Source organism: Taudactylus pleione, unplaced genomic scaffold, assembly GCF_031769625.1.
Source record: "Taudactylus pleione unplaced genomic scaffold, aTauple2 ptg000107l, whole genome shotgun sequence".
Lineage (NCBI taxonomy): Eukaryota > Metazoa > Chordata > Amphibia > Anura > Myobatrachidae > Taudactylus > Taudactylus pleione.
This window is the reverse complement of record NW_028284509.1, coordinates 1156105-1184069: the sequence shown is the minus strand read 5'-3', so window position 1 is coordinate 1184069 and position 27965 is coordinate 1156105.

The following is a 27965-nucleotide window of genomic DNA, read 5'->3' as shown; positions in this document are numbered from 1 at the left end:
CTTGGGGGTCTATTTACTAAGCAGTGTTAGGAGAAGTGAAAAGTTATAAGGTGCCAGCCAATCAGCTCCTAACTGCCATCTCACAGGCTGTGTTTGAAAAATGACAGTTGGGAGCTGATTGGCTGGCACCTTATCTCATTTCACTGTTCACTTTTCACTTCTCCTAACAATGCTTAGTAAATAGACCCCTTGGTCACAAATGTGCCTGCAGTTCTTCCTGTCTGGCAGTATAGGTCCCATCAGCACTGTACAATGTATGTGCAGTTAGGCGCTTGGGGGTCTATTTACTAAGCTTTGTTAGGAGATAAATAAAATGGAGATAAGGTACCAGCCAATCAGCTCCTGCCATGTCACAGGCTGTGTTTGAAAAATGACAGTTAGGAGCTGATTGGCTGGTACATTATCTCCGTTCTCTTTATCTCCTAACAAAGCTTAGTAAATAGACCCCTTGGTCACCAATGTGCCTGCAGTTGTTCCTGGCTGGCAGTATGGGTCCCATCAGTACAATGCACGTGCAGTTTGCTGCTTTATCACCAGAATAAGTTACGCATAGAAACAAATCAGCTTGTAACTGTCATTTTATGGACTGTACTTGATAAATGATAGCTACAGTAGGAGCTGATTGGTTGCTATTGGCAACTTCTACACTGGTCCTTTTCTCCACTCTTTAGAAGGCTTGATATATTTTCCCCGAAAATACATTCACAAGGAATAACATTACAATAAGGGGGCTATATACTAAGCCTTGGAGAAAGATAAAGTGGATGGAGATAACATACCAACCAATCATCTCCTAACTGCAATTTTTCAAACACAGCCTGTAAATTGACAGTTAGGAGCTGATTGGTTTGTGCTTTATTTTCATACATTTTATTAGCCACTGTTATGGCATATGTAGCTTGAGTACTCACTGCATGCGATGAGGTTAGCAATTTTTGAGTAAGGACAGACCTGTTGAAATTGTGCATGACTCGATGTTCCCAATGTATACGCAGGATTGCAAGGTATTAAGGATGTACGAAAGTGGTAGTGGGCTGGCTTTGGGCGTCTCTATAATAGCTTTGCGATTGCAGTCATTACCATATTTTCACAGTAGACCTGCATGCGTAATCGCAGCTGCACTCGCAATAGCGATCCGTAATGAATCAGGCCCATTGTTCACGAATAAATGTGAATCTGAAGAACTGAAGGATATTTGAGACAAAGTTGAGATCTGGAGGAATATTCTTTCCTGTACACAGCAGAACTCCTGGCAGTAATGCTAACGCCTCTCCCAAGCCTAAAATAGCTGATTATAGCTATTAAAAGTATTAATGTCTATAGCTTACATTCACTTGCATAGCAAATGTAAAAACAATATAATACAGTATACTTATTTATGTATAGCTATATATAATTTTTATGTCAATAAACATGTTTTTGGTCTAATGTTCTGTAATACTTATAACTGTTCCATACTCCATACAGGCAACTCAAAGTAGAGATAACTGATCATGAAATAAATACCTCTTAACATTAATTCAGCATACAGATTGAAGTTCTCTAGGTCTGAGTCTTGAACACAACAGATTCCAGTCATGACTGTGAAGACTGACATCATTACTGTACTATTACTGTAGTAATAGACACATGGATCTCTTACAATGGCATCATCCAATATCCTGTTGGTGTGGGGTTTATGCTCAAGCTGTTGAGTTATTTTATGCTCAACACCACAGCTCACAAATCAATGGAGAGGGGGTTCATTTGGGTAGACAGACTCACTCTTTTTTAATGGAGTAATTACTAATAATTAATCCAGAATAGGCCGTTGATTTGAATGACAACAAACAGGCAGTACTGTGTGAAACAAAAGCCAGAGCTCAGCTTTTGTTCCCGACTCAAAAGATGCCCACGGACTGTTTTCACAGTAACAGGGGCTTTGTGCTAACAAATTCCTAAATTATCTCAGCAGTGTCACGTCAGAACTCACACCGGCAGAAGAAAGATCTGTGGGATTTGAATTTCAGGAGCAAAGGCGTATCATAGAATCATGTTTCAGCACAAACAAAGGGAAGTCTTCTGTTGGAAGCTTGTACATCCCAAGAGCATGCAGGCTCATCTAAAACCACACAATGGATGGGCTATATATTAAGGAGCCTGCTAAAGCACATTGTAACTCATCAATTATTTAATATTCTGTCCTTTGCAGCCACATACAAGGTCATTCATCAAAGTGTCCCAGCTGAAAGGAAGAAAGCTCTCCAAATGTATCAGAAGAAAAACCCAGCCTCTAGTATATAAAGAATGCATCTACTGCAAATTAGGGAACAATCCTTGTATTTCTTATTTGATACATTCAAATTCATTCAAGTGGAAGATGAGCTACAGTATAACAATTTTTACTTTGTCATCGTATATTTAACAAAAATAGTAAGAAGCCATTTCTCCTAAAGTACTGTAGCAGCAATAACAGGATATGGTCAGTATCCCGACAGTCAGGATGCTGGCCGCTTAGAATGCTGACGCCTGAATCCCGACTCCTGTCAGAATCCCAGTGTCGGGAATTGGGGTTAGGGGTAGGGTTGGGCACTAGGGGGAGGGTTAGGTTTAAGCACTAAGGGGGGAAGGTTAGGTTTAGGGTTTCGGGGAGGTTAGGTTTAGGCACTAGGTGGGTGGTTAGGTTCAGGCCCCGGGGAGGGAGGGTTAGGGTAGGTAGATGGGGAGGGTTAGAATACTGACTGACAAGGGTCGGTATCCTAATCCTGTCGGGATGCTGGCATCGGGATTTTGACCGCCGGGATCCCAAGCTCCGGCATCCCGTACCCAACCCGCAATAAGTTGTAGTCCTTTCCTATATGACACTTAACAGTCTATTACAAAATATTTCAGGAATTTTAGCCCTTACAAAACTGCTACAGTTCATTGTTGTTTGAAGGCTTTCATTCATACACTGCTCTGTTAAGTTCCTGTCACAATATCTCGATTCACATTTTGCCGATCAAATGTGTAATGTTTTGACCAAAAGACTATGGGGGTCATTCAGACCCGCTCGCGAGCGCAGGACGCTCGCAAGCGGGTCGATGTTGCCCCACTGCGCATGCGTACGACGGAGGGAGCTCCGTCGTGCGCATGCACGAGACCCGGATAGCGACGGGCTCTACGTCGCTCCGGGTCTCGCACCAAAGGGGGCATGCTGTCGATGTTGATTGACAGCACGCCCCCTTTGGTGGGCGTGCCGGGGGCGTGGCTGCCAGACGGAGGCGTTCCCATGGGAATGCCTACCGTCTGAAGCCGGCCCCACTGACATCACTAGTGATGTCAGTGGGAGTGACTTTGGCTCTGATAGAGCCAAAATCACTCCAGGGCTTGCGGCAGCGAGACCCTATTGCAGGGTCTCCGTCGCAAGCCCGATGGTCGCGATGGTCTTGACCATCGCGACTATCATCATGGACGCTCGCATAAGCTATGGGTGGTCACCCACAGCTATGCGAGCTTCCAGGAGGTCGCTCCATTTTCATTGAGGAGGGCCCTGATTCAGAGCGAGCGCTCTGGTCAGAGCGTTCGGCTCTGAATCAGGCCCTATGTTCCACTGTAGGATTGATTTTTATTTATAGTATACCATGCCCAGTAATATCCCCAACTATAGTAATGCATAGTAATGTAATCTCTAATATACACAGCATGACGTGGTGTTAATATGTTTTTTCTTTTTTTCCCTTTTTATTAAAAGTAAGAAGAAAGAAGAGGACCCCAGTGGAGTTGTGTGTTAAAGTGGTGAGCGAGGGATTGAGGGAGTATTTATTTTAAATAAATTATTTTTTCTATGGTATCTGTGTTTTTTTTTTTATATCTTCTATGTGACAGTACACGTTCCATTGGGCCCTGGATGCCGGGCATGCTGGTGCTTGTGGATAAAGCATCCTGAATGTAAAAGCTGTATTGACAGAATGCAGAAGTTAAATTGTAAATATTTAAAGCATTGGAATAGAATCTCAGTTGACATTCTTCAGTATTCAGCAATTGCTGTTTTAAAAGTGTTGGTAAATTAATGTATTACTCATTAAGCAATATACTGCAAGAAATCACGGGCCTGAAATTCACCCTGCTTAGAAATGCATAAATGGGTTCCTTACAAAAAGTCAACAATGAAAAGGTAGACAACAAGGGAGTATTAAGAGAGGAGGGGGCCCGTGTGCAGTCTCCGTCTTGCGCCCCCTCCTCTCTACCCGGTGGCCGGCAGCACACTTGAGCGCAGCAGTAGAGTCTGGGCACTAGTCTGTGCCAGAGTCTACTGTGCATGCGCAGGTTACCGGGGAAATGGCACAGCAGCCATTTTCCTGGTGATTTCCCTACTGCACATGCACAAGATGCCGGGAAAATGGCTGTGGTGGCCATTTTCCAGGTGATTTGTACCGCAATGCTACCATCAACGCGGGACTCCGTAGGGGTAAGTATTGAATAAATGGGTGCAGGGTGTGCCTAGATATGCCCCTGGTCGACAATGATTTGGTTGGCACCAGAAGATCAACATGACAAAAAGTCGACAGTACAGAAGGTCGACAGGTACAAAAGGTCGACATGTTGAAACTGTCGGCATGGAAATTTTTGACACAGAAATGGTTGACATATGTTTTTTTCTATTTGTAGACTTAGGTTTAGGGTTAGGCACTTACCGATGGGTTAGGGTTAGATACTAGGAGGGACGGTTAGGGTTAATCACCAAGATAAGGGTTAGAGTGAAGATTAGGGTTTGAAAAAAAAAACAAGTGTCAACCACCCCCATGTCGACCTTTTATACCTGTCGACATTCTGTACTGTCTATTTTTGTTGTGTCTACCTTTTCCATGTCGAGCTTTTGTATCACACCCCCATAAACGTGGGTGAGGATTCACCTATAATTCTAGCAGGTCATAAGTGCAGGGGCAGGATCCACTCACACTCACCGAAAAGGCCACCACTTTGCTTATGTAATCCAGTGACAAGACCAGCTCACACTTACCAAGAAGGTCACTACTCTGCTTTTGTGAAATGCAGGGATAAGACCTGCTCACACTCACCAGGAAGGCCACTACTCTGCTCTTATGAAGTGCAGGGGCAGACCTCGCTCACACTCACCAAAATGGCCACCACTCTGCTCTTATGAAATGCAGGGACAAGACCAGCTCACACTAACCAAGAAGGCCACTTATCTGCTCTTTTGAAATGCAGGGATAAGACCTGCTTATTTTTATTAAATGCCAGTACTTTGCTATTCTGAATTATAGGGCAGGACCCACTCGCACTACAAAAAGACCACCACTCTTCTGAGAGCAGAGAGTGGGCCCAGGAAGCTGGAGGAATATTTCCAGGTCCTACCACAAATGTTGCTATGGAGCCGGGCGATAGAGCACTTCACCTCTGGCCAAAGTTTCATTACAATACAATTATTATGGGAGCCAGAGTAATAAAGTAATAAAGAATACTGACAACATAGTCGCAATCTCAGTGTAATAGACTGAAGTCTCTAAATAGTAGGAAAAAAAATTACACAGACACAAATAAAATATGTCTGAATAAGACACCTCAAACCTTAATTCTCCACTTTATATTCAATGGGAAATATTTTTTTTCTGTCTTTATCTGTCTTTCTTGATCTCCCATAGTCCAATGTGAAGTAAAATCTTCCTTTTCAGTCAATAATAAATGGTTTCCAACAATGGCTGGTGTAAAGGGGACGCCTTTATTTTGATCACACATCAATACAGACTAATTTAATCTGTTTTGATTTGAGGGGAAAAAATAACAAGGGCTCCTTAATTTCAATGGCATTTTAATGGGGTTTCTATATGTAGTAAACAATATCATGGACATAAACAGTAAAGCTTGAATATTTATAGAATATATTCCTGTTTTTTTTAATTGTTATTATTTCTACAAAGTAAATCTAAATTGACACAATTCCTTTAATAATGAAAGAAAATCTTTATTTGCTGGATTTTATTGTGGCTATTTGATTTTAAACTGCTGAACAAAACTGACCTTTTCTAGCTTTACCTTTCTGTTTGGTTTTGTGTCTTTATACATAAAACAAATAGGATGCACTAAACTACAAATCTGGGACATTATTCCAAAAGTGGGAGTACTCAAACACTTGTTAATGTTTAAGAGGAAGTGATTTAAACAGGAACACATATGATGACACTTTTCTAATTCCAAAACATATGTACAGTATCTAATATATTTTCATTCTGCACTTTTTGTACATTGTATTTTTCTTATGTCACCTACTGTACTGTACTTTGGAAAAGTGCTTTATTTCAAAATTAAAATTAACTTTTCTTATAAATATAGAGTGCTAACCATTGCGCATATTTGGTGAGTTGTGATAATAGAACTCATTGTTTGCCCCTTTCCGTGTTGTTGGCGAAAAGCAGAGGATCCAGCGCAGCAATGGCAGAGCTGACTACACCTGATAGGCGAAATTGTGTACACATATCTTTTAAACAACAATTTTATCATGGGAAGTTTTAAACATGAGTCATATTACATAAGTGGTAGGGATCTTTTTTACTTGGTTTGCGTACACACAAATTTAGTCACGTTATTTCCTTCTCTATCACCTCACATGACTTCCTGATACATTTCAGCCATATTTTGTAAACGGATTCATACCACCATTTATTGATTTATTATTTTAAGTATTTTACACATGCAATGTTATTATATTAAAGCAAAATACATCCTGTACTGTTTAGACATAAAAACATGAGGCTGTTGATGATGCAGGGTTTTTCAACATTTTCTTGCAGCACACTGACCAAGATGCTAAAATGATCAAGGCACACCATGGGCCAAATGTAACGGAGAGCGAGTGTTCAGTAAAAAACAACTTGCACCTTCTCGCATGTTTAGAAGGTGTAAACTGGTGCCGGTACTCGCTAATGTAATAGCCTGCAAACTTTTGGGTTCTAGGCTATTACACTACGCTAATCTGTGTGAGTATTTGCCAATGTAAACTAAGACCTTTTAATGCGACTAGCATTAAAAGGTGTGAGGTATACAGAAGCCTTCACAGATTACTGAGATCCATGAAGGCTTCTGTGTCTGCGTATTTAATATTACTTTTGCATGTGACCTACAGGTACCAGCGGGCCTTTATTGCCCCGCATGCTGGTACTTATGGTTCATGCGGGGGGAGGCTTGCTGGGGCCTGTAGTTCTCCAGCAAAAGTCAATATTAGTATTATTTTTGCTCCACACATTTACACAATCAACCCGGCACTCACCGGCCAGGGGTGCCGGGGATAGCCCCGGGCTATCAGCCCAGGCCTGAAGTGCCCTGGAGAGGGGGGGCCCTTTCATTGGGGGGTCCCCACCTCTCCAGGGATCCCCGGCCTGGGCTGACTAGTGGTCAGATGTAATGCTTTGGCCAGGGGACCCGGTGAAAGGGTTCCCCTGGCTGTGGAATTACACCCCCACTAGAAGGAGTCTGGTGCTGGTTATGGAAAATACACATTCACTGTACCGGCCGTGTGTAGTTAGACGTGCATGGCTTAATCTTTGAGACTAGCATTTGACTAATTTTGTCCCCTGTATTTCCACAACCAGGACCGGCTCAGCTTAGCCCTGTGCTGGTTTTTAAAATACAGGGGACCCCTATGCATTTTTCCCCCTATATTTTAAGAACCAGGACAGGCTCTACAGAGCTCGGGCTGGTAGAAAAAATAGACGGACTCCATCTATTTTTGCCCACATTTGCACTATTCTAAAGAACTTTCTCTCAATCGGTGGAGTGAGCTGGACCGGACTGATAACTCCATAATAGAGTGTTCTCTCTGGGTATTAACCCTGCCAAATCCACTGTCTTATTTACAAGTTAATCTGTTGAATGCTAATTGAGATCTTAAAGACACATTACACTGTATCTAATGAAATGATATATGTTTTTATACTTATAAAAATGTTTTTTATATACTTATGTAATCTTTTATATATTATGTATTTATTATGTGCTCTATATGGATATTAAATCTATATTATTAGATATTCATCTGTGCTATTGATTTTGTACATCTATACTGTAGAGCAGGGAACTTGAATTATTGAATAGTGCTTACATCTGGAAAAAAAATTCAGCTCAGGTGGGCTGGTTCAACTGCCGCATCGAGCGGCTTACTGTGATCACTGGCCCTTTATAAGTCTGAAGTATTACATACTGTAAATTGCATATTGTATGAGGCAGACTATAGCATTTGAAAAACCCCTTCTAGAAATATTGCCTTGACCAATTACAGAATGTCGATGCTTGTCAGTCTTGGAAGCTTATTATATCCTATAATGCAGTGTTTCCAAACTCTGGCCCTCATTCAGAGCCGCTCGCTATTTGCGGTCGTTCGTTTTCTAAAAAGGGGTGGCTATTCAAATGAACCGTTCGCACTTTGCGGTCTGTTCACGCCTCTAAGCCTGAACGAGCGAGCAAAACATGCGAACGTAAATTTGAAAAATACGCCCCCTGGCCGCTCGCACCATACATCATGTCCGCTATTTATTAGATTAATCGAGTACATCGACCAGCGTATGAACTGCTCGCTATTCTTGTGGTTGGTTTTTTCAACCACTATTTTGCGAGCAGTTCTGAGTTAAAAAAAACCAAGTGACGTAGTCAATGACGCTGCTGGATTAATTATGCACTCCCTTAAAACGCCCGTTTTGACCTTTAAGCACGCCTGCGATCGGATTTCCACTTCCCGTTTTCAAACACCTTCCCCTGTTACCACCCACAAACGCCTCATTCTGTCACTCAAATTAGCAGGCATTCGCTATTTTGCGAGCACATGAATTTCGACCGCACTGACTGGTTCGCGCATGCGTATAACAATCCGTACGCATGCGCAGTTGGGCAAACATCGCTCGGAGCGAACGAGCTGCCGCTTACGAGCGGCTCTGAATCAGGCCCTCTGTCCCCAAGGCACCCTAACACTATAGGGGGTCTATTTACTAAATCAGTGTTAGGAGACAGAGTGAAAAGTGATAAGAAAGTGATAAGGTGCCAGCCAATCAGCTCCCAACTGTCATCTCACAGGCTGTGTTTGAAAAATGACAGTTGGGAGCTGATTGGCTGGCACCTTATCACTTTCTTATCCCTTTGTCTCCTAACACTGCTTAGTAAATAGACCCCTGGGTTTTAAAGATATCCATGCTTGAGTGTTCCCCAATTCAGTTATACCACAGTAGTACCTTCAATTAATAATAATATTTTGGGGAAAGATGTATACATGAAGCCAAATAGGGGGAGCATATCTTATTTGCCAAATAGGCTGGATGAAAAATCAGTGTGGTCCATTACACACAATGTGTAATTTATACACATTGCTGGCTATATGCAAAATCTTGGCACAGAACACACCATGACCTGCTCATTACCTTATGTAGTTTTACAATTCTCTGACTGCTTTTAACTACCAAGGTATCCACAGTGAGACTATACATCATTTTCTTATTCTCAACAAATGCGCGGATTGCAAACTGGTACTGCACCTGCCAGGCCTGGAATACTGCTGTTGAGCGGCATCATGTACCATCCCAGGACCTCTCCAGTAATACCACGCACACAGTGCAAACCAACGCCACCCACAATCCAGCTACATAGGGTTAGGTCCCAAGACCCACCACTCTGCCCTCCCCAAAACAGTTAAATTACCTATGTATCCTGTGCAGTGTGCATCTCTTGGCAGCTCACCAGCTGTGGACGGTGATAGACTTGCAGAGTAATCGGTCAGACCAGCTAAAAGGATCTCCTACTCTTGGCTTACAGTGTCTTTAGTGACAGCTGGGATCAGTCAACCATAGTACCGGGACTGGGTTTGGCAAAGGTAGGTAAAACAGAAATGGGGTGGGTTCTCATTCAGCATGACTGTCTATCACTACATGAAGTGTGGAGACCTCCCTTTTGTCATTCACAGGGTCAATACTATAGAGCACAGTATATTGTAGTCTCCTGGGGTGACATGCACTAAATGGAAAATACAATAAAAAACCCTGTTTCCGGGGTTTTACCGCATTTTCCATATGCACTAATGTGTGGCCGCCGGGGTTCCGATGTGGAGGGTAACGCCAGCTTTTGCTGGCGTTACCCTATAGAAGCCTATGGGCTTCTACCGCATCACGCTGGTATGAGAAATCCGATCAGATCCCTCCCTGCATTCCCCACGGCCGCCGCGTCACTTTGTGCATGCACAGATGGACTCCCGGGTCATAAACCCGTAAGTCAGTGGGGCTGCGTGGATCGCAAAGGACAGCTCTTATAGGAAGAGCTGACCTTTGCTGTACTGATCGCATATGTTAATGCATTTGCGATTAGTACAAATGCGGTGTCTGGCAGTAAGTGGCGCACTATGTTAGAGTATCCCGACCCTGGGCTGAAATTTTAGTCACCATGGCGGACTGGTACCCGGTATTTGTTGCATCCTGATTTAACCATTTGTGTTTAACCATCTTTAAAACCTGGACATTTAAGGTTCCTTTGAGGACTGAGGACCTGATTCCGAGATGCATGCAATGGTGATTATTGTTCAGAACAAGTGATTGTTTGCCATTGCACATGCATATAAACCGCACTGCACGCACGCATTAATTGTCTTGCAATTCGGCACGCACAGAGAACCCATTCGCAAGATGGGTTACTGGTAGCCAACGTTTGGGGGAGGTAAGGGGGGATGGGTGGACAGAAAAACGCAGGTGTATCTTACCATGTAAACGCCGTATGGGCATGCATAACTTAGCCATTGCAATTGCATACACAGGAGGAGAGCTGCTGTATTTGAGACAGGTCAGACCTGCTGCAAAGCCTGCATTGCTGGTCGATGTGCATTGATGTTACTGATATTTATTTACACTGGTCCACAATGTTGTACGCAGAAGAGAAGGCAGCAGTGAGCTTCCTTATGCAATGGTAAACTTTGGAACTATTAGCATATTTTTGCAGCTGCGTTCCATGCAAAATCACAGCTGTGATAAGTTTGAGAATAATGTAATGCTATAATGTAATTCTATTTGTTCTATAAAAAGTACTTCTCAACTCCTGTCCTCCGTCATGACGTTTCTCTCCCATAGTTCCAAGGAGCAGCCAGGCGGACTGGACGTTGGCGGACTCAGGAGCGGGATTTAAGGTAAGTATTGTTTTTTTGTGTAAGCAGCGCTTTAGGGGCCTTACTATGGGGCATTACCATATGGGCACTACTACAGGGGCATTACTATGGGGGCATTGCCATATGGGCACTACTACAGGGGCATTACTATGGGGGTATTACTATGGGGGCATTACTATATGGGCACTACGACTGGAGCATTACCATATGGGCAGTACTACAGGGGCATTACTATGGGGGCACTACTACAGGAGCATTATTTTGGGGGCATTACCATATGGCATTACCATATGGACATTACCACATGGGCATTACTTTATGGGCACTCCTACTGCGGCATTACTATATGGGCACTACTATAGGGGCATTACTATATGGGCACTGCTACAGGGGGGATTACTATGGGGAATTACCAGGGGGGGGGGCAAATTACTATCTTGCCCCAGGTGACAAAAATCCTAGTTTCGGCCCTGCCTCAAAACATGTCTTGTTGGGAGTGGTTGAGGATTGTTGCTGAGAGCTACTTATCTGTAATATTAAAATAGAGTACTTCATAAAGAGGGAGGAGTACAGCCGGATCATTGATTATGAAACCTAGACTCTTGCCTCGGCCACAGAGAGCACTGATTAAATTACCAAAATCCTTTTTGTTTTGCTCCTGTTGTGACAAATGGAGGGGATAATAAGGGGTCCAAATGCAATATATTGCCTATAGCTGCGTGGAGTCTTAATCTTGCACTGGATAAGACAGGTGAAGATATATTTTAGGTGCAGAACCCCTTTAATTACTACTTGCACAGCTATTATTTTCTGATAAGCCACACATTAGGAGCATTGGCAGCAGTACAGACTCCTCTAAGTAGGGCCACCTGGAATGTCCTGTTAATGTAGCCACCATCACTGCTTGTCATTTTAACATTGTTTATGCTATAATACGGATAGAGTAATAAAGCATCTTTTATGTATTGTTACATTAAAAAGGTTTATTCTATTATCAACTCTCATACAGAGTGGGGAAGAAATCTATATTTAAAAGGTTCCTGCCGTAGGAAGATGGATAATTCGCGAAGAGCTTTGGCAATGGTCCCTGTTTCTCTATGTGATTAATAAGAGCAGATCATTTCTGAGCTTAAAAAATTGCTCCTAATTACATATTAGGTCTTAAACACCCCAGCAAACTTCTGCTGATGGTGATTTGGCACAGGCCTCTTTCATTTTGAGAGCATCATCTAATTTTAGTTAAATTTAATACAATCAATGGCAGATGTCTGATATGAAATATGAATATGCTGATGTGCAGTTCTTGAGGAAAGGAAATGCGTTTTTAATCTCGTTAGTGTCTTGAAGAATCATTAAACACTTCCAAAGGTGTGTGCCTGGCACTGTGGCCATATGGATCTATACTATGCACTCTGTATGTCTTTTGCTGTTTTCATTTCACTACAGTTGTACATAAACAGTCAACTTTAGTACATGCCCCAAGCACAGGAATGATCTTCTGATCCCTGCAAAGAAATGATCATTTATTTATACAACGTGCAATATATTTTTTGCAGCAGTAAAACTTAGAAAATATACTGTATCTGCAATCTTTTAGGAGACTTTTCTGGAGCTATATAAGGAAAGGGGCAGCTGTGAATAAATCTATTTTTACACAGTCAGTAGGGTTTTGGTGAAAGAAGAAAAAGAAAAAAAGTTTATTGAGATTCTTAGCACATAGCGTAATTTGATTGTGCTGTGTGCATTTAATTCACAAGGTGATAGTCGCTTGCAGCTTGTGAAAAGTCAGGACCTATTTGATCTTCAGCTGTCAACAGCACATTATGAAATTATTACCCCATGTATGTTTAGAATGGAATAATAGGTCAGCACATACCAGGAAACAAAATGTGCTGCACAAACTTTTAAAAGTTTATCCTAAGGTGTGATATGGAATGGTGCATTAAAAGGGAACCTAGGTGTTTCTTATTAACTTAAAGAACCTCTAACTGTACAATACACAAAAAATATGTGTAAGCATTTCAGGAGCTTATGACAATGAAGAAATTTGATTATTGGGCAAAATCTTATGCTATACTGACACCTGACTTCATGTCTGTAAGACGATAGAAATAGGGAGCAGACTGGTGATGCGGCACTTTGTTTTATTAAAAAGAGCAAGCCAAATATTCAGGTGACTTTGTAGATTATCTGCCTAGGAAGAGGACACAGAAACAAAATTATTAGCATACATTTTTCATGTAGATGGCAACATGGTGGTACATTGGCTGCTGCCTTACAGTGTTTGTGTTATGGGTTCAATTCCAGTTAGATCCCTATCTGTGTGTAGTTTGTATGGCTGATGCAGAGTGAGAAGTACGCATTGGCATGCACGGCATATTTCATTAGGGTGTGCACCCTGGGAAATCTAGAGAAGGATACTTTGCACAGAGGGCTGTGTTTAGAATGACCCAGGGATGTATCTAGCTCTACTACTCGGAACCCCAAAAATAATCAGAGTCGGGACTTGGTTCGACTCCGAACCTCAAAGTTCGGGTGTGTTCAATTTTCAGAAGAACCGAACCGCTCGTCTCTAGCCCAGAATAGTCCCTCCCAACCACGGACCAAGCCAACCCCCTTCCTGCTGCTTTACCCAGCTGTCTCCCTCTTCTGCTTCCCATCCCCATCCTCAGGTCCACCTCTCCTTACCCCCTATCCTGTCTGAGGGTGCCTCCCTCTCCTGCCTCTGGGACTGCTTTTTGAACAGAGATCAGAGCAAAGAGACATAAAAATCCTTCATAAAGATAAATGCCTGTGAAGGTTGTATTCTAACATTATGGGAGGGTTAGTGAAGTAAAGTAGTGCAGTGATGTAGTGTAGTGATGTAGTGTGGGGAGGTAGTGCAGTTATATAGTGTGGAGAGGAAGTGCAGCTCCTGTATGAAGTGTTTAGAGAAAGTGCAGTAATGCAGTGTGGAGAGGAAGTGCAGTTATGCAGTGAGGAAAGGAAGAGATGTTATATAGTGTGGTGAGGTAGTACAGTTATGTAGTGTGGAGAAGTACTGCAGTTATGTAGTGTGGAGAGGTAGTACAGTTATGCAGTGTGGAAAGGTAGTGTAGTTATTCAGTGTGGGGAGGTAGTGTAGTGATGTTGTGTGGAGAGAAAGTGCAGTTATGTAGTGTGGAGAGGCAGTGCAGGTATGCAGTGAGGGGAGGTAGTGTAGTGATGTTGTGTGTAGAGAAAGTGCAGTTATGTAGTTTGGAGAGGCAGTGCAGGTATGCAGTGAGGGGAGGTAGTGTAGTGATGTTGTGTGGAGAGAAAGTGCAGTTATGTAGTGTGGAGAGGTAATGCAGGTATGCAGTGAGGGGAGGTAGTGTAGTAATGTAGTGGGGGAGGTAGTGCAGTGATATATTGCAGTAATGTGGTGTGGGGAGGTAGTACAGTAATGTTGTGCATAGTGATATAAGGCCTTATTCAGTGTTGTACGCTATACCGATATATTACAGCACATGAACTACTTGAGAGGAACTCAAACCTAGCTCTCACCCTCAGGACTATGGAGCTGGAACCAATACTTGAGAACTCAGGAACTGGGCAAGGGGTAACTGAGATAACCAATAGCTTGGCTGTAATCTAATGAAAGTGGTACAACCCGACTACCAGTGCTAGGTGCCTGGAGCCTACACCCTCAGAGCAGGATGAAGATCCAGTACCCAGTCCCCAGCACCCAGAGTCGGCCACTTCTCTGGAAACTCAGCACAAACCCCAAAGCTCAGTGAGAGGACCGTCAGCACAACAAACACCATAGTTCAATTGGTTCAATGAACAGAGTCCCAGAAGCAAGCTTGGAACAGTCATGCTTAGAAGAGTAGTGGAGGTGAAGTGGAACTCTCAGAGGAGTAATAAAGGCTGAAGTATACAGGATTAGTCCAAATGAATATGCAATGAGCAGGCAAGAGTCTTTGCAGGGTAAGCCATTATGCTATCACATTCCTGCGTTTTTCCAACAGGTTGACACAGGAGTGTCCCTTAGTGAAGCTGGTGATACAGAGAGTAGCCAGCCTGTTAATGAGCTGGTGTAGTGTGTTAGATACTGCTGCTGCTGAAGGTAATACACCCAACCAGTGGGCTGTCACAGTCATGTAATCTTTAGTTTGACCAATACCACTTGTCCACATATCTGTAGTTAAATGGATAGACAGAACAATGGCATTTTCTAGGCCAAGAATAATTTTTTTTAATGTCCTGGTACAGGTGACGAATTGCTGTTCTGGTAGTGTGGACACATGACCTCAACTAATCATCTAAAATCAAATGCATAGATGAAGGATATTGGACATCTAATGCTAATACAGCTGTCACATTCCTTTGCAAGAACTGCTTTGGGGTGCAGATGATGGAGATACCACCGCACACAGTTACAACAGAAATATACACTGCACCTCAACACACAATGCTTGAAAAATACAGAATTCTTTTTGGCAAATATTCTTGACATCATTACTGTCTCTGCCCTCATACACAAGTGAGAAACACACACACACACACACACACACACACACACACACACACACACACACACACACACACACACACACACACACACACACACATATATATGTCACAAATTATATTATATTGTACACCTCTAATACTGCGGCCTCTTATATTCTCCACGCAGCATCAATATCATCCATATATAAGCAGTGCAGCTTACCACAAATTGTTTTTTCTCCTGTGCTTTTAATCTGTAAAGTTGTATACAATGGGGCAGACAATGATGAAAGTACCTTCCAAACAGGTTTAATTCATACAAGCAACTAATAAAAACACACATACAATGTGCACAGCTTTAAAAAAGTGCATATAGCACGCTTTTGTAGCTTACTCCCCACACTGGAGACGCAGCCTAATCTCGCAGGACTTCCACAGCTTATTCCATTCCAAGCCTCTGTTTGGATTCCAGCCTACTGCGCATGTGCCACTGGTCTAAACAAAATCAACGCTTTTCGTCATCATAGGACTTTGTCAGGAGGTGGTGCTATAGTCCATGCATAACCAATATATGCCACATGACTTCCCGATTGGTTAATTGGTCCGATTCATGAAAAACACTTTGTACATGAATCAATGTCCTTGCTGTGGGCATACAGAACAGCAGCACAATTAGTTAATAGGGGTGTGCACCGGCCACTTTTCGTGTTTTGTGTTTTGGTTTTGGATCTGGATCTTTCTTCGTATTTTGGATCTGGATTGGTTTTGCCAAAACCACCCTTCCGTGTTTTGGGTTCTGGCTTTTGTGTTTTGGATCTGTATTTTTTTTAAAAAAAGCATAAAAACAGCTAAAATCACAGAATTTGTGGGGTTTTCTGCTCCTATGCTATTATTAACCTCAATAACCTTAATTTCCACTCATTTCCAGTCTATTCTGACCACCTCACACCTCACAATAGTGTTTTTATGTCCAAAAGGTTGCACCGAGGTAGCTGGATGACTATGCTAAGCGACACGAGTGGGCGGCACAAACACGTGGCCCATCTAGGAGTGACACTGCAGTGGCAGACAGGATGGCAGTTTGAAAAACTAGGCCCCAAACAGTACATAATGCAAAGAAAAAAAAGAGGTGCAAGATGGAATTGTCTTTGGGACCTCCCACCCACCCTTATGTTGTATAAACAGGACATGCACACTTTAACAAACCAATCATTTCAGCACCAGGGCCTGCCACATGACTGTGGCTGAAATGACTGGTTCGTTTGGGCCCCCACAAAACAAGCTGGCAATTAATCTGTCCCTGCACAAACTGGCTCTACGGAGGCAAGATGTCGTCCTCATCCTCCTTATTCACCGATTCCTCACCCTCTTCAGTGTTGTGTACATCCTCATCCTCACAGAGTATTAATTCGTCCCCGCTGGAATCCACCACCACAGGTCCCTCTGTACAGTATGGAGGCTGGTCTCCCTGGAAGAGTTGATAATTCATTTTTATGAACATCATCCTCTCCACATTTTGTGGAAGCAACCTCCTACGCCTTTCGCTGACAAGGTTCCCGGCTGCACTAAACACTCTTTCGGAGTACACACTGGAGGGGGGGCAACTCAGGTAAAATAGAGCCAGTTTCTACAGGGGCCTCCAAATTGCCTCTATTTCCTGCGAGTACATGTACGGACTGTCTGACATGCCAACTTGGATGCTGTCACCGATGTAATCCTTTAACAAGCAGATGCACGCTTGTCGCTGCTGCTTTGAGGTTGCAGGTGCGGCTACTGCGCATACATTTCACACACAAACACAGAAAAAAAGAAGATTATTTTATTTTGGTTGGAGCGCACTTTGGGGGTTACACCACCCTTTAACAGACAGACGCACGCTTGTCGCTGCTGCTTTGAGGATGCAGGTGCGGCTACAGCCCACACATTTCACAAAGACAGAAAAAAAAGAAGAATTTTTTATTTTTTGTGGAGCGCACTTTGGGGGTTACACCACCTTTTAACAGACAGACACACGCTTGTCGCTGATGCTTTGGGGATGCAGGTGCGGCTACAGCCCACACAATTCACAAAGACAGAAAAAAAAGAAGAATTTTTCTATTGTTTGTGGAGCGCACTTTGAGGGGTACACCACCCTTTAACAGACAGACGCACGCTTGTTGCTGCTGCTTTGAGGATGCAGGTGCGGCTACAGCCCACACAATTCACAAAGACAGAAAAAAAAAGAAGAATTTTGTTATTGTTTGTGGAGCACACTTTGAGGGTTACACCACCCTATAACAGACAGACGCAAGCTTGTCGCTGCTGCTTTGAGGACAGTATCATATGCAGTGACAGTAGACTTGTCAGAAATTGTTGGCGCGTCCTTCAGTCCGGACCAGATGTCCAAACCGGCCCTTGACTTATGACACAGGCACACGCTTGGCGCTGCTACTGTGTCGATGCACATGTGGCTACATCGCACACAAGTCACAAACACAGAAAAAAAATAGTTTTTAATTTTTTGGAGCACTTTGGGGGTTACACCACCCTTTAACAGACTTATGGGACACAGGCGCACGCTTGGTTCTGCTCCTTTGTTGATGCACATGCAGCTACAGTGCACACAATTCACAAAGACAGAAAAAAAAAGAAGAATTTTTTATTTTTTGTGGAGCACATTTTGAGGGTTACACCACCCTTTAACAGACAGACGCACGCTTGTCGCTGCTGCATTGAGAATGCAGGTGCGGCTACTGCGCATACATTTCACACACAAACACAGAAAAAAAGATTATTTTATTTTGGTTGGAGCGCACTTTGGGGGTTACACCACCCTTTAACAGACAGACGCACGCTTGTCGCTGCTGCTTTGAGGATGCAGGTGGAATCTAGATGGGATTTGGAACCGGGGACACACTACCTCCATCAATTGTCTAAATCCCACTGGACTAATGGCGGATACCGGATGCACGTCTAACACCAACATAGCAGTCAAGGCCTCAGTTATACGTTTTGCTTCAGGATGACTGCTGTCGTACTTCATCCTCCTCGCTAAGGACTGTTGGAGGGTCAATTGTTTAGTAAAAGTAGTGGTGTTGCTACTTCCTCTCTGGGATGATGAACAACTCCCAGCAGCAGCAACAGCACTAGGAGGAAATGGTTCTTGATCTTTCCCTATTTTATTTTTATCAGAGAAAGTTTGGTCCTCCATCTATGTTATATTGATATATACGTGCGGCTAAGGCGCACACAAACACAGAAAATAATTTTTTATTTTTGTTGGAGACTAGTGCACTTTGTGGGTTACACCACCTTTTAAGAAATGAGCCAGCCGGCCCTTTACTTATGGGACACAGGCGCACGCTTGGCACTGCTCCTTTGTTGATGCACGTGCAGCCACAGTGCACACAATTCACAAACACAGAAAATATTTTTTTATTTTGTTTGGAGTGTACTTTGGGGGTTACAGCACCCTTTAACAGACAAGCCAGCCGGCCCTTTACTTATGGGACACAGGTGCACGCTTGGCACTGCTCCTTTGTTGATGCATGTGCAGCCACAGTGCACACAATTCACAAACACAGAAAATATTTTTTTATTTTGTTTGGAGTGTACTTTGGGGGTTACAGCACCCTTTAACGGACAAGCCAGCCGGCCCTTTACTAATGGGACACAGGCGCACGCTTGGCGCTGCTCCTTTGTTGATGCACGTGCAGCCACAGTGCACACAATTCACAAACACAGAAAATATTTTTTATTTTGTTTGATGTGCACTTTGGGGGTTTCAGCACCCTTTAACGGTCAAGCCAGCTGGCCCTTCACTTATGACACAGGCGCACGCTTGGCACTACTTTGTTGATGCACGTGCGGCTACTGTGCACACAATTCACAAACACAGAATTTTTTTTTTTTTCCACTTGGGGGGAGCACCCCTGATGGACAGAGCATCCCCTGGACAACACTACAGCACCCCTTTAGGACTGGGACACTGCACAGGACTTTGGAGTGGACACAGCCCCTATGGACAACTGACTGCACAACACAGTCCAGCCAGCCCCTATGGACTTTGGAGGAGTGGACACATCCCCTATGGACAACAGCAGCACAGCGCAGCACAGCACAGCACAGCACAGCACAGCACAGCACAACACTACACTGCACTACACTACACTACACAGCCCAGCCAGCCCTAACTCCCACCCTCCCTCTTCACTGTCCACAGCCGAGTGAGAAAATGGCGCCGACGCGGGTACCTTATATAGGATCCAAAACCCGCGAGACCCAGAAGGCGGGATGATGATGTTTTGCCTCGATTTCAGATCCGAATCAAGCGGGAAAAGTCGAGCCTGACTCGGATTGGCCTCGGATCGGGGGGGCTCGGGGGGGTTTGGATTTCAGAAATCCGAACCCGCTCACCCCTATTAGTTAATATAATAAAGATGCTCAGTTGATAACTTCTAGAATGGGAAAACATGTATTTGCTCTACTATAACTCTAATTACTTTTAGTATCTGTACAAGATTTTAATATAGTGGGTTTTATTATTTCTTGCTTTCATCATTATATTATAGTTGGGGGTTTCTTATTGCTTGCTTTCATTATTCTAATATATTAGGTTTGATATTGTAACAAGTGTTTTATTTACTGTCATTTTGGTTAGGTGCATATCTGTGAATTATTGTTATTAGGGTAGGTGTTTCTTTTGTGTGTTTTAATATCAATTTCTTTTGGTATTATAGAAAGTATTTTTCTTTAGTTGTATCTCTTTTGTTCTGTATATTTGATTGATTATTTAATTACCTTTCTTTTTATATTGGTTCATGTTGATTATAATGGTGTTTGGATTATGTATATCATATATGAGTTTATATAATTTGTGTCTTCTTTGCTCAAGTATTCCAGAATTTATAGGTGGAAAGTTATTGCGGAGTATATTTACGTAAATTATGTTTATAATTCAATAGTAATTTCTACAGAAGCATAATACATTGTTGCCATCATTTTAAAATAATTTCTGGGGACACAGCTGGTAAGCAGGCATATTCAAGCATGACACTCACAATGTTGGCTACCAGAAAAACACTACAATTCCCATAACATGTTCACTGGACTTAATTATCCCGTAGAAGTAATAAATATTTATAATTCGAAGAGAAAGAGTAAAAAAGTGAGAATTACAATCAATATACAGAATATTATTATTAGTCTTTATTAATATAGCACAAATTACACATCAGTTTATAGAGACTGCTTTATCATTCACTGTCCCAGTGGAGCGTACAGTCTACATTTTATAAGCACACACGGGCAGTGCCAGATTAAGGTCCACATGGGCCTGGAGCTGAAATTTATGAAGGGCCTATTGTGTGCCGCTGCAGGGGGAGTGTGACAAGCGCTGTGGCAGTGGGACTAATGATGTGGGGCATGCATAGTGTGTGGATGTGGTCTACACAGTGTGTGTGACTATCTCCATGGAGGGCATAGGTGGCATTTAACTTCACCCACTTAATAGTTCCACTATTACAAGAAAAAAATATTGTGAAAGAGTGTGAACTGTATGGTCTACCTTTCCTGGACTGCTACAATAGTTTAGATTAACAAGAAAAGAAAATATATCTAAATTGTTCACTGATATTGGCATATTTTATAAGTGTCCATCCCATATTCCTAACCACTGCAGTAAATTAATAAATGAACTGTCTATTTAGCTGTTGTTTTAAAAAAATAATGGCAACGATGGACCATGGTGACAATGGTTAACTTTTACTGCGTCTGTAGCAGGATAACAACCTGGTAGATTTGAGGTTGTTACCTTGCTGCGGACGTCATCAAAATATTGGTGATGTGGTGGCCCATAAAAATCTCTCTCCCTGGAAGGTGGGGGAAAATACAAATTTTCTATCATGCAAGAAAGGGTGTGTAAGGTGTCACGGATGCATATTTGGAGATGGGGAATACTTTTGTACATCCGCACTCTGAGAAGAAATTCAAAATCAATTATACTATTACCTGCAGGAGCAGTTATATGATCTTTTTTATTAGATGTGCTTGTGTGAGAGACAGAGGAATTATATTTTTTATATATATATATATATATATATATATATATATATATATATACTGAACGAATAGCCCGGCACTCCACCAAATGGGAAACTGGACCCGGGTGCCCTCCATGAAACTGTAGCATCCGATAAGAAAAACAGCGGCACTATGGGTTTGTAGTAGTTAACGATATGTATTCACATAAATCCAACGTTCGGGGCCGTGATGACCCTTTGTCAAGGTATACAATACACACTAAGAATATATATATTATATTATATATATATGCAGTCAGGTGCATAAATATTGGGACATTGACTGAATTTTCATATTTTGGCCTCTACTCACCACCACAATGGCTTTGAAATGCAACAAACAAGATGAGCTTTAACTGCAGACTTTCAGATTTAATTTGAGGGTAATTACATCCAAATCAGGTGAACGGTGTAGGAATTACAACGGTTTCTTTATGTGCCTCCCACTTGTTAAGGGGCCAAAAGTAATGGGACTATCAACTCAAAAGCTATTTCATGGACATGTGTGGGCTATTCCCTCGTTATTTCATTATCAATTAAGCAGGTAAAAGGTCTGGAGTTCAGTCTAGGTGTGACATTTGCATTTGGAATCAGTTGCTGTTGACTCTCAATATGAGATCCAAGGAGCTGTCACTATCAGTGAAGCAAGCCATCATTAGGCTGAAAAATCAAAACAAACCCATCAGAGAGATAGCAAAAACATTAGTGTGGCCAAATCAACTGTTTGGAACATTCTTAAAAAGAAAGAATGCACCGGAGAGCTCAGCAACACCAAAAGACCGGGAAGACCACGGAAAACAACTGTGGTAGATGACAGAAGAATTATTTCCCTGTTGAAAAAAAACCCCTTCACTACAGTTGGCCAAATCAAGAACACTCTCCAGGAGGTAGGTGTATATGTGTCAAAGTCAACAATCAAGAGAAGACTTCACAAGAGTGAATATAGAGGGTTCACCACAAGATGTAAACCATTGGTGAGCCACAAAAACAGGAAGACCAGATTAGAGTTTGCCAAACATCTAAAAAAGCCATTACAGTTTTGGAACAACATCCTATGGACAGATGAGACAAAGATCAACTTGTACCAGAGTGATGGGAAGAGAAGATTATGGAAAAGGAAAGTAACTGCTCATGATCCAAAACACCACCGCAGTATCATGGTGTGGGCATGTATGGCTGCCAATGGAACTGGTTCCCTTGTATTTATTGATGATGTGACTGCTGACAAAAGCAGCAAAATGAATTCTGAAGTGTTTCGGGCAATATTATATGCTCTTATTCAGTCAAATGCTTCAGAACTCATTGGACGGCACTTCACAATGCAGATGGACAATGACCCGAAGCATACTGCAAAAGCAACCAAAGACTTTTTTAAGGCTAAAAAGTGGAATGTTATGCAATGGCCCCTGACCTGAATCCGATTGAGCATGCATTTCACTTGATGAAGACAAAGCTGAAGGGAAAATGCCCCAAGAACAAGCAGGAACTGAAGACATTTGCAGTAGAGGCCTGGCAGAGCATCACCAGGGATGAAACCCAGCGTCTGGTGATGTCTATGCATTCAAGACTTCAGGCTGTAATTGCCTGCAGAGAATTTGCTAAAAAAGTATTAAAAAGTGAAAGTTAGATTTAGGATTGTTTAGTTTGTCCCATTACTATTGGCCCCTTAAAAAGTGGGAGGCACATATAGAAACCGTTGTAATTCCTACACCGTTCACCTGATTTGAATGTAATTACCCTCAAATTAAATCTGAAAGTCTGCAGTTAAAGCACATCTTGTTTGTTTCATTTCAAAGCCATTGTGGTGGTGAATAGAGGCCAAAATATGAAAATTCTGTCAATCTCCCAATATTAATGCACCTGACTGTGTATATATATATATATATATATATATATATATAAAGCATATAAAGCAGAGAGTGTTACAGTGACCGCCATGCCCACACTCCACCTTCCCAAATGCCGCAGCATGTAAATCAGATCCCTTGGGGGATCTGTGAGCGATATCGCAGAACTTGTTCTGCACATATGCAGAATGGATCCTGTGAATCCGCAGTTTTCTGATCGAAAAACTGTGTGGAATCCCTCATCTGCATCTGACCATGAATTAGGCCCTATATCTATAATACAGCACAGCCCTGCATCCTCCTATCTCCCCCATCCTTCACTCCTACCTCCCTCCATGCCAGGGTAATATCTATAATGGGGGCAGGGTGTGCGGGCCGCACCGCATACCCTGCACCCATAAAACGAACCTCTCCGGAGTCCCATGTCGGCTCTGGAGTCCGTGCCACGGCCATTTTCCCGGTGACCTGTGTATGCGCTATAGACTCTGGGTACACTCTAGTGCCCAGAGGGCCTGATTCAGACCCGGTCGCAAGCGCTGAGCGCTCGCAACCGGGTCGATGGTGGCCCACAGCGCATGTGCACGACGGAGCCGGCTCCGTCGTGCGCATGCGAGAGACCCGGCTAGCGACGGGCAATCCGTCGCTCCGGATCTTGCACCAAAGGGGGCGAGCTGTCGATGTGGAGTGACAGCTCGCCCCGCTTGGTGGGTGGGCCGGAGGGGTGGCTGCCCAAACGGAGGCATTCCTGAGGGAACGTTTGCCGTTTGGGAGCGGCCCCACTGACATCACGAGTGATGTCAGTGGAGAGCTTCCGGCTCTGTTAGAGCCGAAAGCTCTCTGGGGCTTGCGATGAACGAAACCCTATCACAAGGGTCTCGTCGCAAGCCCAATGGTCGCAATGGTCTTGACCATCGCGACCATCATCATGGCCGCTCGCTGTAGCTGTGGGTGGGCACCCACAGCTATGCGAGCGGCCAGGAGGCAGTTCTAAAAAAAAAAAAAACCCGGCCCTGATTCAGAGCAAGCGCTGTGTCAGAGCGACCAGGTCTGAATCAGGCCCAGAGTCTATAAGTGCGGCGCTGGTCCACTCAGTGCGCAGCTGGCCACTGGACGGAGATTAGGGGGCCTGTGTTGGAGACTGCACGTGGGCCCCCTCCTCTCTAGAAACACCACTGCTCCATACTGTGTGCATCGCAGCCAGCGTGTCAACACAGATATACACTGCTTTAGTGAAGCAGAGCCAGAGTAGGAGGCCAACATAGCTGCCTGAAGGTGATGTAGCACCCAGGGGCGCCAAGGGGAGGAAAGGGGGCAGGTACCCGAGTACGACACCGCCCCCCTCCTTCCTGACTGCTGAGCAGCCCAGCACACGCTGCTGTGTGCTGGGCTACAAAAGGGAGATTGCTTGCCAGTCTCCTCTGCCTGTGGGTGTGAGCCAACATCCTGTGAGCGCGCGCCCGCCCCATCCCCCCGCCGGACATGCGCTGGGGTAAGGGGCTCACAGCACCCCCAGTGCGCAGCGCCAACAATTTTTTTTTATTTTATTTTTTCTTAATGGGGTATGGCCATGCCTACTGCTATTAGAGCACACTCCCTTCACACGGCCCGACTCTTGGCAGCCCTGGCAGCAGCCCCATATATATATATTTACACATACATTTATACATACAGTATATTCTGTACATACATGTACACATATGTACCCATGCATACATACACTCACACACATATATATACATAAATAAACACATACAATACATTATAGCTGGCAGACATTGAACTGACCTGGTTATGCATGCTGTTTTTCAGCTGGTGACAACTATCTTCCATCCTGTGCAAGTCAGTTCAGCCTCTGCGCTCCACCCTAATCTCATAATTTTCAGGGCCAGCTCCCAGTTGTCAAGCCAGTTTCCAGGAATGGCTGGTGAGGGGGTGAAAGGGCAGGGCTTCAGCGGGGACTCTAGCTTCTAGTGAACCAGGGGACACAGGCTGGGTTGCTTAAGCAGGACCTGGGGGCGGAGCTTCGGGAGTAAGGAGGCGGAGCTTTGACTGCAAGAAGGATAGTTGGGTGTCTAGGGGCGGAATTTAAGCTGTCTGGGGGCGGAGCTTCAGACTGCCGATGTTGGCATGGGAGAGGGGTGAATCATCCGCCCGTGTTTAGGAAGTACTGTACGGATCCTCACACACTGCAGTGCAGACAGCGTGCTGTCGGATTCAGTACAGTGCAGGCACTGTAAACGGATTTTTTTTTCCTGTCAGCGCTGTCTGCAGTGCACTGCCGGGGATACTGTGGGCCTATTTTCATAGTGGGCTTGGAGCTGCAGCTCCACCCGCCCCATTAGTAATCCGGCCCTGCACACGGGGATGAAACTGGAGCACCAAGTAAACCCACACAAGCACAGAGAATATACAAACTGAACAAACATAACACCCTGAGCAGAACACGACCCAAAGCCCCAGCTCTGTAGATCAACAATGCTAACCACTGAGCTGTCATTTCACCATATACAATTAGTAATTTTATTTCAAAATTGGGACATTTTTAGTGGCAATCTTTTGATCTGGGGCTGTACGAGAAAATTAGTGATAATTGGCAACAATACATAATGTGTCACTAAGAGTTGCTACAGTAGTAAACATTTGTCAAATTGTCTTTAAATGTTTTCTTGAAATATTGTTAACCCTGTACTCACTGCGTTTATGCTTCATTGTGTTAAACATGCAATAGTGCTTTGTTGCGGACTTGCTGACAACTGTTTCTGGATTCCTTATAGGAAAAGGAAGCAATACTTGAGGTAGTTAGAATTAGAGATGTGCGCGGACCCCCGTTTTTTGTTTTTGTTTGTTTTGGCAAAACCATCCTCAAAGGTTTTTGTTTTTGCTCTTGGTAAAACCACACTCAAGTGTTTTGGTTTGGTTTTGGATTTCTTTTAAGAAATTGCTAAAAACAGCTAAGATCATGTAACTAGTACCTGTTTTATTACTATAGTATTATCACCATCAATAACATGACTTTCCATTAATTTCCAGTCAATTCTGACTAATTTGGCACCTGAAATCACAAGGGAGGGATTTACATGTAATTGAAAACACGCGAGATACAGTTTTTAGATCCGAGATCCAACTTGTGGGAAGACCGGGACTCGGTTTGTCTCTGGGGAATGGGATTGAAATTCCGGCAGCTGTTTTTACCGCCGGTTCAAATCTCGGCCTTGGATCCCCAATGGGAGGAGATCCCGACAAAGGAAGGTAAGTATCTTAACCATCCCCTCTCCCCCACTAACCTTAACCCTCCCTTGGTGGTGCCTTACCATAAAACTCCCGGGGTACTTACCTCTCTGCAGTCTCCAGAGTGCTGCTCTACAGCGCCGAACCAACTCTGCAGAGCAGCAAAAGTCACAGGGCAAATGGCGGGGGCCATTCTCCCGGTGACTTGTGCATGCACAGTAGACATGTCCCCAGGATAAGATGCGGACGCCATTTTCCTGGAGACCCGCGCATGCAGAAGAAGACTTCCAGGTTTATGACCCTGGAGTCCTATTGCACATGCGCAGCCATCGACCTGCACATGCCCAATCGCAATCTCTGAGGCTTTTTGCGTAAAGAAATCCATAGGCTTCTGCAGTTGCTAATCGTGCAGAAACATCAGAAAGTTTTGCTTTTCAAAGCTTGCTACATACTGTCACATCGCAAATCTATACAAGTCTATGGGCACTACTGATATCTTTGATGTCTGCTGCCAGAGTGGCCCTAGGCATAGGCAAACTAGGCAAATGCCTAGGGTATTTGGAATGCCCAGGAGCATTCCAAGCCTAGTACTGACTTGGAGCAGGCACGTGCACCTGCTGGATGCCGGCCAGCTAGACAGAGACTCTGGTTACTGAGGCTTCATAGTGTCCACGATCGGAGCTTACCTGACAGTTTTGGTCGGGCAGCAAACAGCAGGCAGTGGCGAGATGGCCCTAGGGCCAGCAGCGTTTGCAGAGATTGGGCATTTGACCTGCACAGCGGCTCTGCTCTGGCTAGCATACCGCGATTAGAGTTTTCTGCTCAGCTCCGATCGGGCAGCTCATACAGCTGGCAGCAGCGGGAGCAGGAAGAAGAGACAGTGGGGGCAGCGGGCAGTAACAAAAATGGCCGCTGGAGGAGGGCTGCTGCGCATGCCCAGCCACAGCAGCTCCTCCCATGGGCCTTTGTGGAGTCCAGCAGGCTGAGCTCACACTGACTCTCTGCAGCCTGCCAGCCATCCCCACAAAGCGCAGTCAGGATTCAAAACAACTGCAGGGGAGGACATGCAGGCAGCCAGACAGCTTTAAAAAGCAAGTTTTATAAAATGTTTTGGCTAAAATCAGCTTAGCATGTAGTGAGGGTTGCTGAGCTGACTGCTGTAAGGGGTGCTGGTACTGTATGATGGCCAGGAGAGGGGTGATTGGAGTTGCTGTTTCCTGTGCTGCTGGGTGAGAAATGCTGTGCTAGGAG